The 19084-nt window shown below is 40.7% G+C and overlaps 1 long non-coding RNA gene across 2 annotated transcripts in view; it reads left to right on the forward strand.

The window, feature by feature from the left end:
- The window catches only part of LOC132206076 (uncharacterized), a 291826-nt gene extending 285730 nt beyond the window's left edge, over positions 1–6096 (forward strand). For both annotated transcript variants that reach the window (XR_009442806.1, XR_009442807.1), the window contains one exon: positions 5972–6096. This is a non-coding gene — a long non-coding RNA (uncharacterized LOC132206076). The remainder of the gene's footprint in view (positions 1–5971) is intronic.
- Positions 6097–19084: the final 12988 nt, after the last annotated feature.

Consider the following 19084-nt stretch of genomic DNA (forward strand, 5'->3'; position numbering starts at 1 on the left):
CTATCCATCTTCAGTCCGCCTCCCCCTCTCTCCCTATTTATTTCAGAGCCCTCTCCCCATCCCCCTCTCTGCTGAAGGATCTACGCCTGAAATGCCAGCTTTTGTGCTCCTGAGATGCTGCTTGGCCTGCTGTGTTCATCCAGCCTCACACTTTGTTAATTTGCAATACAACAGGTATTGAGAACAGAAATACTGATTAATACTTATGTCTGTATGGTAGCTTGGTTTACTTGGATTCAGGTATTTCATACAGGTCCCTGAATTAATTCATAGATAGGTTCAAGCAAATAGTTAGCAGCGTAATGAGAATCATAACTGCTGCTACAAAGATCTTACCAGTCCTGTCGAGGCAGCTTTGATGGCAGGACCAGGAGGAAGGGAGGATGGAAGGCTGTTGGATTAGCCAATAAGATCATTCCTCTGGCTCAACTTGCTGAAGTTGGAGTGGAATTACTGAAGACTTAATGGCCTATAAGCAGTTGGTAACATGTTTGCTTGTACAAATACCTGGTTTTGGGTAGATTGGAATGACGACTGGGATCTTCGTACAGCAGCAGTGCCCACATTTCCCAGTGGAGTTGCCATCTTTCAAAGGCTGCCAATTCTTCGAAAGATCTGTTAATATCTTTCCCTTGGGGATTTGGATAATGCCATTGCCCTTTTTATGATTGTTTTTTCTTTGTTTACCACCACCTTTCAAATTTTCCACAGAATTCCCTGGGATAGTCTGACTGGCATGATGTACCTCTTATTTGCTCTCATACCAAGTTTCAGCCTTAGATTTATGTTGGTGGGGTTATTTCTCACCATTTTCCTCATCCGAACAATTGTGAAAATTTCCTTTCTCTGAGAATTGTCACATCCACTTATTTCATGTGGTTGTATGGTACAATGCGTACTGTTTCCCCCAAACTTATTGTCATAATTCAGAATATGATTGACTTGGTTTCTTTGACTTCCAACTCACCCTGTTCTCCATGCTGATGTATGCTGAAAGTTTTAAAAATTATTCTGGGTTTTTACTATCATCCTCAATCATCTCCTGGCTAGTAAACCTATTTAATTCTTTCTCACTTGCTGACAAAAGAATGTAATTGTTTTTTCGCCTTCACTAAGGCCTTTTAGAAAGCTGCTGTACATCATCTGTCCTTTTATTGAAATTTCTCAAAGGCCTTCATGAAATTGACAGCTTCTAAATTCATTAGGCGCTGTAGATATGCAACATTGTTGTAGTGGTGGTCGTTTTGCTTTCACATATTCGCTGGAGAGATTTTTTTTGTCGGATATTAACTTCGGTTGACTTTGCTCAATTTAAATCATCATCAAATCTGTCCAAGATCTTTCATTGTTACTCACAAATATTGCCACCATATAATGTCTGCTAGTGTTCAAAGTTCACTTTTAATAATTATACTTTTAGACTTAAATTGCGGACCCTCACTAAGTGTAATTCTTACTGATCTCCATGTAGCTGGTGGTCTGATTCATTGTTACTTGGCACCTGACTGCAGTGCATCAGTTAGTAATAAAGATTTTAACTTTTTGCAACTAATAATTCAATATTGCAGGGCCTACGAGCTCAGCGACCTGTCCATCAGCCAGCACACTGCCAGCAAGAGCAGGCATGGAACCCAGAAATGAGCCCAACCTGTAATTTGCCAAACTTTTATGATTCAGTCTGCAATCTACATTTACATTTAAAACTACAGTGACTAAACTTCAACAGGACTTGGCTGTAAAGGACTCTGGTATATCTTAAAGATGTGAAAGGTGCATTATCATTGCAGATTAATCACTGTTTTACTGTTATCATTATATTCTGTCTTTCTTAGATATTTGGTATGAACTTTGGAACAGTAGCAAGACCTCTGTAAACAGCCTACTTCCCATCTGGTGTGCGTTAATTACAATACAACATATGTTTTAGATAACAAAGTGTGGAGCTGGATGAACACAGCAAGCCTAGCAGCATCTTAGGAGCACAAAAGCTAATGTTTCGGGAAGTGTCTAGGCCTGAAACGTCAGCTTTTGTGCTCCTAAGATGCTGCTTGGCCTGCTGTGTTCATCTAGCTCCACACTTTGTTATCACGGATTCTCCAGCGTCTGCAGTTCCCATTATCTCTGATACAACGTATGTTTTAGTTAGGATTCACCTCAAGGCTTATGTGTAATTGTACAAATTATTTTCACCAAACACAAATCATGCCCATGGCTGAGTACAGAATATATTTCAAGAGCTGAAATGTTTATAAGGTTGTCTCCTTGCTCCCAATACTGTTGCTGAAGGATTCAGAACCGGAAAGATGAGAAAGCAGGTGACAGGTGTAACATGTCATTCTCTATTGCTGGGAACCTGAACCTTTCAGTGTTCCTCGTTGCTAGCCACTTGTCCTCTTCCCTTTTTGATGAAATCCGATATCTCAAAGCTGAGCAGAAAGAAGAAAATCAGCCAAGCTCCTCAGCAATGTTCGTGACGTTACTGAAGTTTGAGCAATCCTGCTCATGATGAGGGTTGCTACCACTATCCTCTTTAAATGCAATAAACTACGAGGCTTGCCTTCGTCCATTGTGCCTGAAGAGGACCACTTCTTGGTCAGACCAGAAATGTATTTTGTAGTTAACAAGGTTTGGTGTATTATAAGTTAGCAACCAGTTACATATCATATTGGTACGATAAATATTGTTATTGAGACTCTAGCCTTAATATGCTCTCACACAATTTCTTAGAGGGGCTTCCAGATTGAGTGTAATTAGTGGAACAGTATTAAGGTGACAGCAATAGGACAAAATTAGTCCACACGCAAGAAACCTGTGGGTTTAGTACAGACAGCATGAATCTATTATGGAAAAGTTGTGCTCAACTTTTAAAAGAATTTTTAGCAATAATAGTGGAGTAAGTTTGTGTACGGATTTTAAATATTCAATGAAAAGCTGGATAAGGAACTTCTTCATAAAATTAAGGAAGAATATAAATGGAATGTGGAAACATGGGGAGATTAGTGGTTAAATGACAGAAAACAACATCACAATTGTGGTTCATAAATAATTTTCTGTCTTCTTGGGCTCCTTTCCAGCTCATCAGCCAAGGACTGGATCAGATGACAGTCATCGCAGCAGCACAGACAGGATTTATGCATTGGTGCAGTATGAGTAACATGGCACCGCTCACTCCATAGTAATTATGTAGGAAGCCGAAACTCCTGATGGGAAATTACCCAAAACCTAGAACTCTCTGGAAAAGATCCTAACTTGAAGTCAGAGTTTGAAAGGTTTTAGATGGTTCTGACTAACTTACCTGAATTGTTAGTGAGGAGATGTTAAGAGGAATTAAAATCTGCTATAACTCTTGACAATAAAACTGAACTCCTGATTTACCACACAGACCCCACCTGCACCCTACCCTGGACTCAGCACACTACCTCTATCAACGTCCAATCCGCATTGTGAACTGAAATCACCTCCTGACCTAATCAGCCATGGACCCAAACTTCACCCAATTCTGTTCATTGGGTTTGCACCCCCAACCGGACAGCAGACGGACACATCAATTTTAATTTTAAAACTGACTTTTTTTGTGAAACGGTGGTGTTGAGGGATATGATGGAATTAGACCACTGATCAGCCATGATCTCATTGAATGGTGGAACAGTCTTAAAGGGCTGAATGGCCTATTCCTTTTCTAATGTTTCTATGTTCCTATGACCTGATCTCCCCAAGGCTAATCCACACAGCTTACCCCAACTGGACTTGGCCTGACAATACCAAACTCCTACCCCTCCACCTCCCACCAACCCAACCCCCTTGCCTGACCTAAGCCTTCACTCATTTATTTGCGTTTCTACCTCCTCACTGACCTGGCTCCTGTACTCATTACCTGATACTAGGTACACAATACCCTTCCCTCCCACCTGGCATTTATACCCTTCGCCCTTTGGTACCTCAACATCTTAATTGCCAGGCACCTGCATCCCACCACCCACCTGGCACTCTGCCTCCCATCAACCTTCTAACTTAGCACCCCACCTCCTGGTACCCTACTCCCTCACCCATCCAGCACCCCAAGCTGTCTCACACCTGCCATCTATGGCTTCTTACTCACCTTGCAACCATACCTCTTCATTGAATTGCCATTCTCTAACCCCTTGCCCAATTAACACCCTACATTATCAGTCAGCTAGCCCTCTAATCCCTCATCTGTCTACTGCTCCACCCACGTGCCACCCCAAATCTTACCATAGACATTTACTGCCTCTCAATAGCTGTCAAAATGGCTGAATTAACTTTAAAGTTAAAGTGGTTTAAGGGACTTTAAACTACAGAATACTGCATTTAGGCTCAAAAGATAATGTGTTTTCGTAAGAAATAAGAACACAAGAAATAGGAGCAGAAGTAGACCATTCAACCCCTCAAGCCTGCCCTGCTATTCAACAAGATTATGCCTGATCAGCCCAGCCCGCAACTCCAATTTTCATGCCAGTCCCTTATCTCTCTCAACTCTGATGTTTTGAAAACCTCTCTACCTCTTCTTTCAGTGACCTAGCCTCCACAGGTCCCTAGGGAAGTTTCAGACGTTCAAAGCCCCCTGACAGAAGAAATTCCTTTGCATAAAGGGCATAAATAATTGTCCCTTATTCCTTAACAATGACCCTAGTTTGAGATTCCCTTACTGGTGGAAATATCTTCTCAACATCTACCCTGTCATGTCTCCTCAGAACTTTGTTTCTTTCAATAAGATCACCCATTATTCTTCTAAATTCACATGAGTTGAGGCTTTATCTGTTTATCAGTGCTTGATAAGTCAACCCCTTCATCCTAGAAAACAGGCGAGTGAATCTCTTTTGAATTGCCTCCAATATAGGATATCCTTTTTCAAATGTGGGGTCCAAAACTGACCACAGAATTCCAGATGCAGCCTCACCAATGTCTTGTCCATTTCTAATAAGATTTTTCTGTTTTTAAACTCCAATTGTCTAGCAATAAAGACCAAAATTCCATTTATCTTATTAGTGACCTGCTCACATTGCTTCCATTGGAAAGACTTTTGGCCTCAAAGTTTGCTACTAAAACTGCACCAAAGATAATTGGCCAAGTTTTAGTTGGATCAGGATTGGAAATAGGGATTCTGACCCAGGTCTGACAATTTGGTCAAAGCATTCCTGTCGTGGTGGTCAACTGTGTTAAGCATTTCTTGATGTGGCTTATTTGCCTTTGTTCTAGTGTGACAATCCTTGTCATTGCTGCAGAAGAAAGGAATGACCTGAGAGGGTACAGGGGTCGTAGATCTCTATTCAGTTTGGTGCTGTTCTTGGCCAGCTGAGTTTTCCAATTTTTCCAATGGCCCCTGCAAACTGTTCACTTCCAGACTTTAAGTCCATCAATGACAGTCTCCTAGTTATCAATGTTGATGTCTGCCAACTTCATATCTTGAAATTGTCCTTGTACAGGAGGTATACATAACCAGCAGGTCCTGACCCAGTAGTTAGTTTACAGGGTACAAGCTGATTCTTTCATCCAAGGAATATAGCTGAGCCAATGCAGATATTGTTGGCTTATCAACGAGTGTACACTGATAGAATTACCATGTTCCAGGATCTCTGACCTTGACCTGTTAATAGATTTTGAAGGTACTTCAGAAACAGCAAAGTTGAAAACTGTTCAGCTTCTTCTCCCCCATAGTGCGCACTGTCCAGGTCTCTTTACTGAAAAAGAATATGCTAAGGATGTGACGGATTGGTATTGTAGGTCAGGCTCCACACCCTCTTGCCCACCTTGGACACAACAGCTGTAGCTTTTGCAATGTGTATGTGTGTTGATTGCATAAAGTGACAGATTGCTAATGATTGTGCAGTCAGATACGTGAATCAACCAGAAACCTCCAGTGTCACATTGTCTGTGCTGATAAGTGGAGTCATAGCAACATCCAAGCTCTTAATAGTTGTCTTCCTGATGCTCACACTAAACTCCTTTACAGGTATGCAGCAGAGGGATTCCTCAGTATGGAATTGTAATGCACCATCATCGGCATAAAGCAACTCTGTTACGCGAACTCGGCATACATTTCTCTCAGATCTGAAGCAAGCAAGGCGGAACAGTCCTGCAATGCAAGTATACATCCTCTATTTGTGCTGAAAGCATGTTGGCACCTAGCTATAACCCTGTTTGAACGTGCTGTCGACCCCCCGAGCATTCCAAGGTATCTTGGATCACAAAGTTTTTCCAAGTATTCTTTGTGGATTTGGTTAAATGTAACTAAGAGAAGGCTTGACAACAACAGTTTGTTTAAAAATGAACATTTATTGAGTAATGTAAAAGATGAAAAAAAAGGAATATTTATTAAGTAAATAAAAAGAATGAAAAAGAGAGGAATAAAACAATAAACTTCACGCTTATCAAGCACTATTAAACAGATTAGGCCTTAACTCATGAGAATTTAGAAGAATAATGGGTGATCTTATTGAAAGAAGGGGAGCTTGACAGAGCAGATGACAAGAAGATGTTTCCAACAGTGAACCTGCCCATCAAGCACCCTTTGAGCGACAGTACACATGGGATTAAACAATACCGCTCTAATGTTCATCAGGCTTTACCTTCAATTTATGCTTCCCGTCTTTTATTTTCCCCCGGAGTTCCCTTACCACAGACTCCTACACCACCTGAGTCTTCCTTCTTTCGCATACACTAACTTTCCTTATACATTACGATTTCACCTACTGGTTTAAATACTCAAGAACATGTATCATACAAATGCCCAAGATGGGGTATCTGTGTGTCAGCCAATGTGGCTTTCACTCAGTCCATTATTACTCCTCCCAGAGCCCCTATTCTTTCATCTCCGTAATATTTTAACGTAATAACTAGTCACACTTTTTATTTTGATTATAATTCTTTTTAAATCCCTTTCACTAGTATTACTTTCTTTGTTTTGAAGTTTGTTTCTCTATGGATTTTGTGTCCGTGTCTTATCATTTAAACTATGTTTTTGTGCTCTTCCAAACTACATTAATCCATTTGTCAAGTAGATGCATGTGTCTGAAACTTGTTCTTCAGTACATGTTTTTTTAACTGTCTAATGTTTGTTACTGGGGTAACATTCACATTTGCACACTCACATCATTATCCCAAGACCATGTCACACATTCTTGACGCCCACATGATCTTATCAAGTGATGTGTGAGGTTTTACTTCTCTCTCCACGTATGGTCTCAATGCCTCAGGCAGAGGCTCGATCACCAATTCAATTCTCTTGACAAGGATACAAACATCACCAGGAGAAAGCTATCAGTTTCATGTTCTCATCTAATTTTCACTACTTAACTTTTTAACCTGAATTGCTACTTCAACCCATTCTAATTTTGTTTTATCTTCTGCAACCAGTCTCCACCCTTAATTACTTCATCTCATCCAATTTTGCAACTTAAATATTACCACCATATTTAATTCCAGAGATCTGTAGAGATTTGTAGTCCATGGAACATAATCTTATAATATTTCAAAACAGAAGTCATGCATTTCTATTTGACTCAGACACAACATACTTAGTTCTTTTTTAAGATGACCCATTTCTTTAAAGTTACTTGATAATTCATTCTAGATATTTGATATATCTCGATGTAAATTTGTCCAATTTCAATATTCTAATTTCTCTGTTAAAGTTACTAGCCATTTTTGAATGCATTGAAACCACAGACTGTGTGCATGCACTTGGTCATTTCCCAGAGTCCCTTTAAATTTTCAGGTAACTATCCCATTTAAATGTTTTAGAATGCCAGTTCATATAACTCTTAATATGTTTTTTGTGATGATATGGTTGACTGTACTCAGGCTCAGTGGTTTCAAGATTCTTGATTCCTCGTTACAAATAACATTTCCACACTACCTCCCCAACACTGAAGAATGTTATTGATGAATGGCTTGATGAGTTGAGGGTGCTTCGTCCGTCACTGTGTTGCAATGTTAAAATTCTGCAAATGGGTTCAGCCTTCAGTGTCTCCAATTCTTAAACAAAAACAAGTTCCATCCACACCATGTCATGCAGCATGAGTTAATTAGCATCAATCTACTCAGGATTTAAAAGGGAGGTAGGGGTAAATTCCTGCTTGTAATTATGACATCTGTCTGTTCTCCTCCTTGAAGGAAGGAAAAGCCCACCCCTTTATTAAATTTGCCTTTCCTAAACTTCTCTCACGTGGAGTTGCATTTTCAACTTTCCAAAGTCCCTATCACTTGGATATTGACAATGGGTCAATCTTATCATCCAGAGTTAAAGATTCACTCATGTGTTAAAACAATATTTAGAAATTCACTCTGGCCAGAAAATGAAATTCCATACATGATAATTTCTGGAATTAAAATGTACCCATCCTAAACACAACATGGAGCCAATTCCAAAAGACAAATTTTTACCAAGCTTTACAAATGGTTTCTTAAAAAGGCATTTTGTTAACCAAACATGTCCCACACAGATACAGGCACACAACACACTTTCAAATCACCACGCATTCCTAAAATGCAAACTAAAATTTCAAAGTGCCCCAGATCTTGAGCTGCATGTACAGAAAGACACAAATTGTACACGATGACATTTAGCAGCCGACAAACAAAGGTGCATTCAAACTAGACCACAAAGAGTTAAAACTTCTGCAAGGTACAGTGCAGAAACCTGGTCTACAGTTTTCTCTTTTTCCAGTTATCACTGATGCCCTATCCTTTTGGGGGTCCAAATTGTGCTAACATATTAGTTACAGACCCAAATCCAGAGTCTGCCACATTCCACCCTGGAATACAGAAGGTCTTCGGAACATTAGGTTGCTTTTCCCTTTTCTTACACATTTTCCAAAATCACATCCTTGTCACCAAAATTGTCGTGAATATCAGCATGTGACCAAGTGGTTCTTTTCTGATTTGGTTAAATGTGGTTAAGAGAAGGCTTGACAACAGCAATTTGCTTAAATATGAACATTTATTGAATAATAATAATAATATTGAGTAATAATATGATGAAAAGAGAACATTTATTAAATAAATTACAAGATGGAAAAAGCGAGGAAAAAGCCCATAAGCTTCACGCCCTTCTGCCCATCGGGGTCCTTTTGATCGACAACTGGTCTGGAAGCTGACCTTGTTCCTGGCACCATTCGCAATCCCAGTCTGGGGTGAAGTCCCGCAACTTGGAACAAAATTATCTCTCTTATACAGTGTACCAAACAGCCAGGCATGGAAGAAACAACTACAGAAGAAACAAACACGTTGATTGTGCCAGCTTCAGCACATACAGGAATTTTCACGGGACTCAATCAAGGTCATGCAGCTGTCAAATATCAATCTTAGCCTTTCAGTCCATCCTGTATATAAGGTTGCCTGCCTTAGTTGACCTTACTCATCATTTTGCCTGGAAAGAGGTGACCGTAATGTACAGTTGTAGTAGGCAGTCAGTTTTCTCCAGCAGTTCGAATAATCTGCATCAGCTCACAGCCGCTCTGAAACCATGTTGTAATTTGTGATAGGTGCATTTAATCAGGATCTACATCCTTCCCATTTCACTTTGCAGATAAATGTCTTGATGGTTGTTGCAATCGCTGTAACAATCTGTACAATTGTACAGAGTCATGATCTTTGCATCAAGTACATCCTATGGTATTGCCCCACCCTGCAGGAGAAATGGAGAGGCTCTTTCAGATGCTTGTAGGAGCGCCAGTTTCCCATGTTTGATGAGTTCTGGAGTTTTGACAATGGCTAACAAGTCAGTATCTTTTCTGGTATAGAGAGATGTAAACACAGGTGCTTATGGAGCCCAGTTTGAAACTATTGTGCCTAAAGTATGTAAGTGATTTTGTTTACAGCATTGAGAAAATATTTATCAAACATTGCAGGTAACACAAAAATAGAAAGTGTGATTAATTGTGGGAAAGGATTGTAAATAACCCCAGTGTGACATGTGAAGGCTGATAGTATGGATAGTATAGATTAAATTTAATGTAGTGAACTCTAAGATGATTGATTTTTGAAGAATGTGTCATATGCATTAAACATTAAAACTTCAAAAAACAACAAACAGGCTTAGATGTTCAGATGGACAATATTCTAAACTGGAAGGATAACATTATAAAAGGTACACTCACAATGTTGGTTTTTCAGGTGTTCCATTTGTCATCTCTTATACCATTGTTGGAGAATTTGCTGCAATCAAAACTGTTTGAGTTGTTCCCTCATCTCTTTGAAGTTTATCCTTTGGAGTTGATATAAAAGGCCCCTGCTTTTTGGTAACTTTGAATCCTTGATCATGAGAAAAGAAGTCTGAGGGGTGATCTAACAAAGGCTTATTTAAAGTTAATAAAAGCTTTCATAGGGAGGATATGGAGAAAATAATCCCTCTTCTGAGGAAGAGAACGATAGGCTCTCAAAATAAGATAGTCACCAAGGAATCCACTTGAGAATTCTGAAGAAACATCTTTACCAAGAGGGCTGAAGATGTGGAACCTGCAATCTGAGGGACTGGTGGCAAATTCTTGCATTTCAGAGGAAGGTAGAGAGGCATATCATGGTGAAAAGAATAATGGGTTAGGGTGATAGATTTAGATGAGGGAAGATGGGAGAAGCTCAGTGGAACATACAGTGACACCTACAGCCAAATGGCCTGTGTCCTATATCCCATGTCTGATGTTGAATTTAATCATTCAATAATAATTGAGCTTTACCCCTCCCAAAACATAATACCATTTTATCATTTTTCTATACATTGTTTGCTATCTCTGATGAGGAGCAGCTTAGATCTTGCAGCTGCTCATGGGATCAGAGATAATGCTCATGGGATTGCAGGTTTAATCAAAGACATTTTTTTACAGTTTTACTGTTATTATAGTCATTATAGTTTAAATAGAGATGCTGGTCGTTGTCTTTTTGCTAAGATGGGAAATTTCAAGACTAGGGGACACATTTTTAAAGTGAGAGGAAAGAAATTTTAAAAAAGATGTAAGAGGCAATTTTTTTACGCAGTGGGTGGTTTGTGTGTGAAATGAACGTCTTCACGAAGTTAAGGATGTGGGTACAATTGCAACATTTAAAAGACATCTGGATGGATATATGAATAGGAAAGGTTTGGAGGGACAAAAACAAAGTTGCTGGAAAAGCTCAGCAGGCCTGGCAGCATCTGTGAAGAGAAAATCAGAGTTCACATTTCAGTTCCGGTGATCCTTCCTCAGAACTGAATTTTTGTTCCTGGTTTACAGTGTCCACAGCCCTTTCGGTTTTTCTTAAGATTTGGAGGGATATGGGCCAGGAGCAGGCTGGTGGGACTATTTTAATTTGGGATTATATTTAGCATGGACTGGTTGGACTGAAAGGTCTGTTTTCGAGCTGTATGACTTTATGTATTAACCCAAGCACTATCCCCTATGGCTTCCCTGATGCGGCAGATAATGAAGTTATCATGCCTTGTATTTAGCAACCCTGATTCCAAATTACTGGGTTTTTGCGATTTATTTATGATTAATTGAATTTATCCATTTAAACAATATCCCTGTCCTCAAACACTTCCTCTGTTTTTAGTGATCAGGTTGCTTTCCATTTTGTACTTATCTGGCAATCTATAATATGCCACAAATTCAATTTTTCATTTGTTCACATTTTTATTACTGACCAGAGCCATAACTTTTCACCAGATCAAATGCATTCATTTCCCAGGTATCTTTTCTGCATTGTGTTCACCAATATCTTTTCTGGCTCTTTAAATTTTGCTGAAAGCTTACAAATTCCAGAAATGAGACACATTATCCAGACTCCACATTGTCAAAATGAGATATAAGTTAGAAGATTCATATCAGATCTGTGGAGAATTCCTGAGCTCGAGGTGGCAATTTGGGTCAAAAAATACTAGCACGTAATGGCATACTTACCCAAGATATGTTGCACAGTTTAAAACCTTGCCTAACTTAGTGGATGTGATGTGTACCTTGACTGAGAGCCACAACTGAGGCCTAATCACCCTTTCGAGCCAGCCTAACTATCTTGCTGACCACCCAGCTACCCCTCTGTCATCTGACAAATCCCCCACCCCAATGAGATTCAACTACTATTCCTCGACAACCCAACTAAGACACTGTCATGAGATCTGAATGTACTCCAACCACACAACTACCTCGAACCAGACCTGACCTTCCTGTAACAACCTGACCAGATGTATACCCTGAACACTCAACCATCTCCCCACATGACCAGACCAGGCTAGACGTCCAACCAACCAACAGCACTGCTGACTGGAACACACTTTCCAGGTCTCACTGCCTACCTCCCCATAATAACCTGAATACACCCTGCACCAAATCCAACTACCCTTAATGATGCAAATGCACCCCTATTCAGCACCCAACAACTCCCCAACCACCAAGCTGCCACCAAGGCCTAAAAACCCTTTTGACTCACTTGCCAGTTACTTTCTACTGACATCAATCACCTCATCAACTCACTCATCTACCCACTTCAGCCATTCACCCAGCAATCCACACATACACCGCAACCCTCACCCTTGATTCACTCACTCCCCCATCTCCTTATCCATATATTAATTCACTCACTTATTGAATGTCTTGGCTTTTTAAAGAAAAACACTACCTTAATGTGACAGCTGCTGTTGTTAGAAAGGGACACATCCATCCTTCTTCTGTCACTTCTCGAGACCCAGTCACCTTCTCTGTGAATAACTGTAAATGACTCCTTAGTGTTATCGCTGGGACTGGAAGATACAGCTGAAAAAAAGTTTTAAAAGGTTGGGATTGCAGGAATCTTTGAGAGCAGGATCAATGAGCTCATATTGATGCTGACCAGAAGAATTGGACCAACCTGGGTTTACAGCAGATTACCAGCAATCTTCTCAATGAACTTACTATCTATCCATCCTACTGATATACACCACGGAACATTATGCACAGAAAGGACTGGATAAGCTCAGCAGGTCTGGCAGCAACTGAAATAAAATCAGAAAGTGTTGGCGATCTGCTGAGTTTCTCCAGCACTTGCTGTTTTTATTTCAGGTTTCCAGCATCGTCAGTATTTTTCTTTTACTTTATGCAATCCTGGTGTGCTCTTCTATTATGAGCTGATTCTTTAATTTAATAGAATCTGAATCATTAGAATGTTGTTAAAATCTAAGATATGTTGTGGCTTTGTAGAGAGTTGTCATGACCTGATAAATATTAACTAACACATCACTAGTTTCATGAAGGCGTTCCAATTATGATATAGCGTTGCTGATGAAGTGTCTAGGCGTGAAACGTCAGCTTTTGTGCTCCTGAGATGCTGCTTGGCCTGCTGTGTTCATCAAGCTCCACACTTTGTTATCTCGAATTCTCCAGCAGCTGCAGTTCCCATTATCTCTGATAGCATTGACCATCTCTTTCCTCATAATTTAAGAGCAGGACTCAACACAGCCTGGCAATTTCATTCAGTTTTATTAGCTTTATCTCATGGATGATGATATCAAAGAAAGTTGTTTGACACGCTTGTTATCGTAGAACTTCTGTTTCCCATAAAACTTTGTGGTTTTGACCACATTTGTTAAAATGTTTCTTAAGAGAATTAAGTCATCAATGGCCCTGTTTGTAGCAGGGTAAAAGGGAAAGCTAAAGTCATCTTGGTCCTACTGGACTATAGGGCTGATCTCTCACTGGAGAGAGGTGACTGGGTGTGGTTTAACCTTAAGCAAGGGAGAGGTTAAGAAAGGCATTCCTTCATGGTCATCTCAGTTGGTGCAGGAATCGAACCCATGCTGCTGGTATTACGCTGCATTGCAAATTCTGTAACCCGTTAGATGCTGTGTTGGTGTTTATATATTCTCCAGTATGCCCTGTTAAACTGATAAGCCAATATATGGATCTTGACAACTAATAACATTGATTGTACAATTGATTTGACTTGACCAGGCTGAAGGTAGTGTGTTTCCTTGTGAGAAAAGTTATGAAATCTCATATCTTCAGCAGTTACCACATGATCATGACTCAGAAATTATCACAAGTTAGAGACGAGCAATGCTTTTATCAAACAGACTTTATTAAATCAAAACAGCCAACTGAATCTAAATGTAGAGCAGTTCTTCAAAGGGTCACTGTGACTATACCAGAACAGGAAATAAGAAAACCAGACAGATTTATGTTAAAGAGCACAGTACTTCATTTAATGTTTGAGTTGAGCTTCACTTAATATATCTCAAACCCTGAATCAGTGGTTGAATTCCCACATCTGAGCAGGAAATCCACTTCAGAGATTTGCGATGCAATCTTGGCAAATGTATCATTGCTGTATTCTTGCAGGTGCTGTTTTTTCAGATAAGATATTAAGTAGAGACTCTGTCTGCCCTTTCACATGGATGTAAAGATCCCATGGTGCTGCTCAGAGGAAAACAGACAAGTTCTCTTAGCCAGCATTTATAGATCCACAACTATCATAATGAAGAACAGGTTTCTAAACCATTTGTCTCATTGCTGTCTGTGATAGCCTACTGTTTCCAAATTAGCTACAGCATTTTTCTGCATTATGAGTAGTGGCTGCACTTCATATATATCCATTGGCTATAAAAATGCTACCTAATGCATTTTCTTTCTCATGAACATTTGTATTCTCTGAAAAATTCTGCACGCTTCAGTTTTTGGCAATCTCTTGTCCAATCTGTTCAATTTCTATTCAGACTTTGGTATTGATGCTATCAAACTGCGTATATGTGCGATTACTTCATCGTCACTGGAACTCTGACAATCATGATGAGATCTCAGCTGTACACGTGCATTTTCCAGCAGGAGTTATCACATGTAAGTTATCAATCTGATTTTAACCCTGCCCCTCCTGTGTACAAATTGCAGTGCGCCACTTGCTGCACCATTCCCAGCAGCTGTCCTTTAAACCTGGTATGTACAAGGCTGGCTCTTAGAAGACAATTTGTACCCAAATCCATTTTCCCAGTACCTAATCTGCATAAAACCCTGTGCAATTAATTAGTCTGCGTCACCAATCAGCACAAAAAAAGGCTCTCACTTGCAGGTAATTAGTTCATTGGATTCCTAGTCTGTTGTACTTTGTGAATGATCAAGAACAGTTTCCAGCTTCTTTCCTGTATTTCAAGATAATAAAATGTGAAGCTGGATGAACACAGCAGGCCAAGCAGCATCTCAGGAGCACAAAAGCTGACGTTTCGGTCCTGGACCCTTCAGACAGACCTGGACCCTGGACGATGAAGGGTCCAGGCCCGAAACGTCAGCTTTTGTGCTCCTGAGACGCTGCTTGGCCTGCTGTGTTCATCCAGCCTCACATTTTATTATCTTGGAATTCTCCAGCATCTGCAGTTCCCATTATCTCTGATACTTCTTTCCTGTATTTGCCTGGTTTAGCTTCCGGAAACAGGAAACTCCAGCACCACCTCATCAGATCTGTGATTATCACTAGCTCAATTTGAATGGAGCAGCAGCTGTGAGGAAGAGGAACAGTGAGAGTAGCCTCAAACTTCAAAAGCAGAAAGGTTTAATGGAAAGCAGTGTGCCAGTGGCCAGGCAGTAGGTTAGCTCAGTTGGCTAGATAGCTGGTTTCTGATGCTGAATAATGCCAATGGTGTGGATTCAATTCGTGCATAGGAAGTACTTTACCTTAAGTAGGCAGGGTGGTTACTTGTAAGAACATATACCTATGACACAACATGACAGAAGTCAGTTTCTTGGATTTTTCTGATAAGCACTTAGAGGCTCTGGCTCTTCAAGGAGGCTGCAGAAGTTCAGTGCAGCCCCCTGCAACAGCAGACTCTTGGACTGAGGCTCTACATTGAGACTGTCCAAGCCACAACAGCTTGTAACTGATTTGACATTAATTCTAACCAAATGGCTGTGGGGATCATCAGCTGCATCTTTCAGTCTGCAGTCAGCAGTTACTTAAAACAGATTGTCTGTCCTGCCATCCCAGGAATCAGTCTAGTGAACCTTCGCTGGATTCCTTCGGTAGCAAGAATGTCCTTCTTCAGACTAGGAGACTAAAACTGCACAAAATAACTCAGTGTGTGGCCTCACCTAGGCCTTGTATAACTGCTGTAAGACTTCAATATTCAAATCCTCTCACTATGAAGACTAGCCTGCCATTGGCTTTCCTCACTGCCTGCTACACCTGCATGCCAACCATCAGCAAACCATCTGCCCACCGTGACACCCAAGTCTCGTTGCACCTCACCTTTCCTGCAACTGCCGCTGCTCAGATGATAATCTACCTTCTGGTTTTTGCCACCAAAGTGGATAGCCTCACATATATCCCCATTATATTGCATTTGCCAAGCATTTGTTCACTCAGCTAGCCTGTCTAAGTTACCCTGACCTTCTCAGCATCCTTCTCGCAGCACACACTACCCCCAGTTTAATGCCATCTGTAAATTTGCAGATATTGCAGTCAAATCCTTTGCCCAAATCATTAATGTGTACTGTGAACAGTTGGAAGTGTCAGAAATACTGACACTCCGATTACTGATTCTGAAGAGGCAGTATTAAAGTTAAGGACTGTTCTTGTACAAATAAGAGGTGACTTGGTGATGGGATGCCAGCCTCAGGAGTTATTTCAGTGGCAACAAGAGCAAAGCACCATCTTGAAGAAATACACTCACAGCAGTCGACTTTGAGTTGGGTTTCTACACAATGCCTTTGTTTGGGAAGCTTGATCATTCAACCCTGCCATCAAAGAATGGGCCCTGTATATGGAAAGAATGTTTCTCTTTTTCTGGCAAACGAAAAGCAACACGGAATTCTTCTGATAGCCTTTGGAGTCAAAGCTTTTTCAGTTAATAGGAGCCTGACTTTCTCTGTGGCACCAGATACTAAAACGTTTCAAGAATTGACATATCTAGATAAAGCATATTATGACCCCAAGTCTCCTGTAATTCTGGGGTACTATTGGTTTTACTTGGCAATTCAAGAACCAGAGGAATCCATATCAGGATTTTTGGCTAGGTTAAAATGACTGGCAGAAGCCCGTCACTTGGGTTTAATCCTTAATGAGATGCTTAGAGATCATTTGGTATGTGGGATTAATGATGTAACTATGTAAAAATGCCTACTAACTGAAGCCCAACAAGTGCTACAACTCAATTTGTCATTGAGAAGGCTATACAGGCTATTCTGATGGAAGTGGACACACTCACCAGCCTGAGTGAACTTGAGTGCAGGTAATTACATAGCCTCGCTCCCGACATATCCTACTCAGAGGGACTGTAGGTCGGTTTACAGCAAAACCCCAAAACGTAGCCAAGCCTTGGCCAAACAGTTAAAATTTTCTTCAGGATCCAGGTCAGCAAGCCATTGTAATTGCTCCCTGCAGACATGAGACAGCTAGAGAGTCCTCGTGGATCTATGTTGAGTTCATTTCAATTCTAGACTGTGACAGCTTTCTTCCTCTAGGTTTGCATGAAATGGCACTTGCCGAAGTGTAGAATTGCTTCTGGTCAACATGCAAGGTGGCCTTGTTTGTCTGATTATCCATAGACCTTCGGCCAGTTACCAGGAGAGTTCATACTATGAAAAATCCACCTATATCTGTTTAGAACAAAATTAAATTGCTCAGCAACATGCAAATCTGAACCAATCAAAATAAACATCTAGTTAAATGGTCGTCTGGTTCTAGTGGATTTCGATACTGGCATGGCTGTATCATAAGAACATAAGAACTAGAAGCAGGAGTAGGCCATCTGGCCCCTCGAGCCTGCCCCACCATTTAATAAGATCATGGCTGATCTTTTTGAGTCTCAGCTCCACTTACCCGTTCACTCACCATAACCCTTAATTCCTTCACAGTTCAAAAATTTATCTAGCCTTGCTTTAAAAACATCCAGTGAGAAGCTTCAACCGCTTCACTGGGCAGAGATCGCAGAACCAGTTTTTAACAAAACTCGCTCTCGACTCCAGCCCTTAAGTTTTTGCAAGACCTTGGCTAGGCTGAGAACCTAGACTGGGGAAGTTTTACGGTTTAAGGGGACAATTTCGGTTCTGGTCTGTTATGAATAGCAGCTGGTTCAGTTACCAGTGAATCGTCGTAAAATCCCCAAATTTGATGGGGTGAACTTGTTTGAGAGAGAGTCACCTAGATTGGCTCAACATTTTTCGATTAGAAAATGGCTTCCTGATTGAGGACCTAAGTAAATGCCCGGAAGTTTTCCAGGAAGGTGTAGGGATAATCAGACAAACAAGGCCATCTTGCATGTTGACCAGAAGCAATTCCACACTTCTGCAAGTGCCATTTCATGCAAACCTAGAGGAAGAAAGCAGTCACAGTTTAGAATTGAAATGAGGAATTTTTTTCAGCCATCGTGCTTTACTCTTGTCGCCACTGAATTAACTGCACAGAGGCTGGTATCTGTCACTAAGTCACCCTTTACTTACACATGAACAGTCTCTGACTTTGGTACTGCCTTTTCAGATTCAGCAATCAGAGTGTCAGTATTTTTGACACTTGTAGCTGTTCACAGTACACACTGACAATTTGGATGAGGGATTGAATGCAATATCTCCAAATTTGCAGGCAACACTAAGTTGGGTGGCATTGTATGCTGTGAGAAGGAAGCTAACAGGCTGCACGAAAACTCGGACGGGCTAGCAGGATGGACAGATACTTGGCAAATATAATGTCCAATACAGGCAGTGTGTAACACATGGGGAGAGCCCTTGCAACAGGAGGGCCTTGGTAGAATTTCATTCTTGTCTTCGAGTGGCAAAGGCATCGCAGCCACTACAGAGTTAACAAGATCAGGTTACACCCACTGGAAGATAAAGTAAGGGCAATCAAAAGTGCCCTGGGTCCCATGGTAAATCTTCTCTGAACCCTCTGCAGTTTAGTTGTATCCTTCATACAACAGGATGACCAGAACTACACAAAGTACTCCAGAAGAGGCCATGCCAACATCCCGTACAACCCAAAAATCCCAACTTCTGTACTCAAGGGTCTAAGCAATGAAGGCAAGTATGCTAAACCCCTTCTTAACCGCCCTGTCCACCTGGGATGCACATTTCAAAAAGTTATGTTCCTGAACCCCTAGGTCTCTCTGCACTACAACACTACCTAGGAAACTACCATTAATTGC

Source organism: Stegostoma tigrinum, chromosome 2 (genome assembly GCF_030684315.1).
Source record: "Stegostoma tigrinum isolate sSteTig4 chromosome 2, sSteTig4.hap1, whole genome shotgun sequence".
Lineage (NCBI taxonomy): Eukaryota > Metazoa > Chordata > Chondrichthyes > Orectolobiformes > Stegostomatidae > Stegostoma > Stegostoma tigrinum.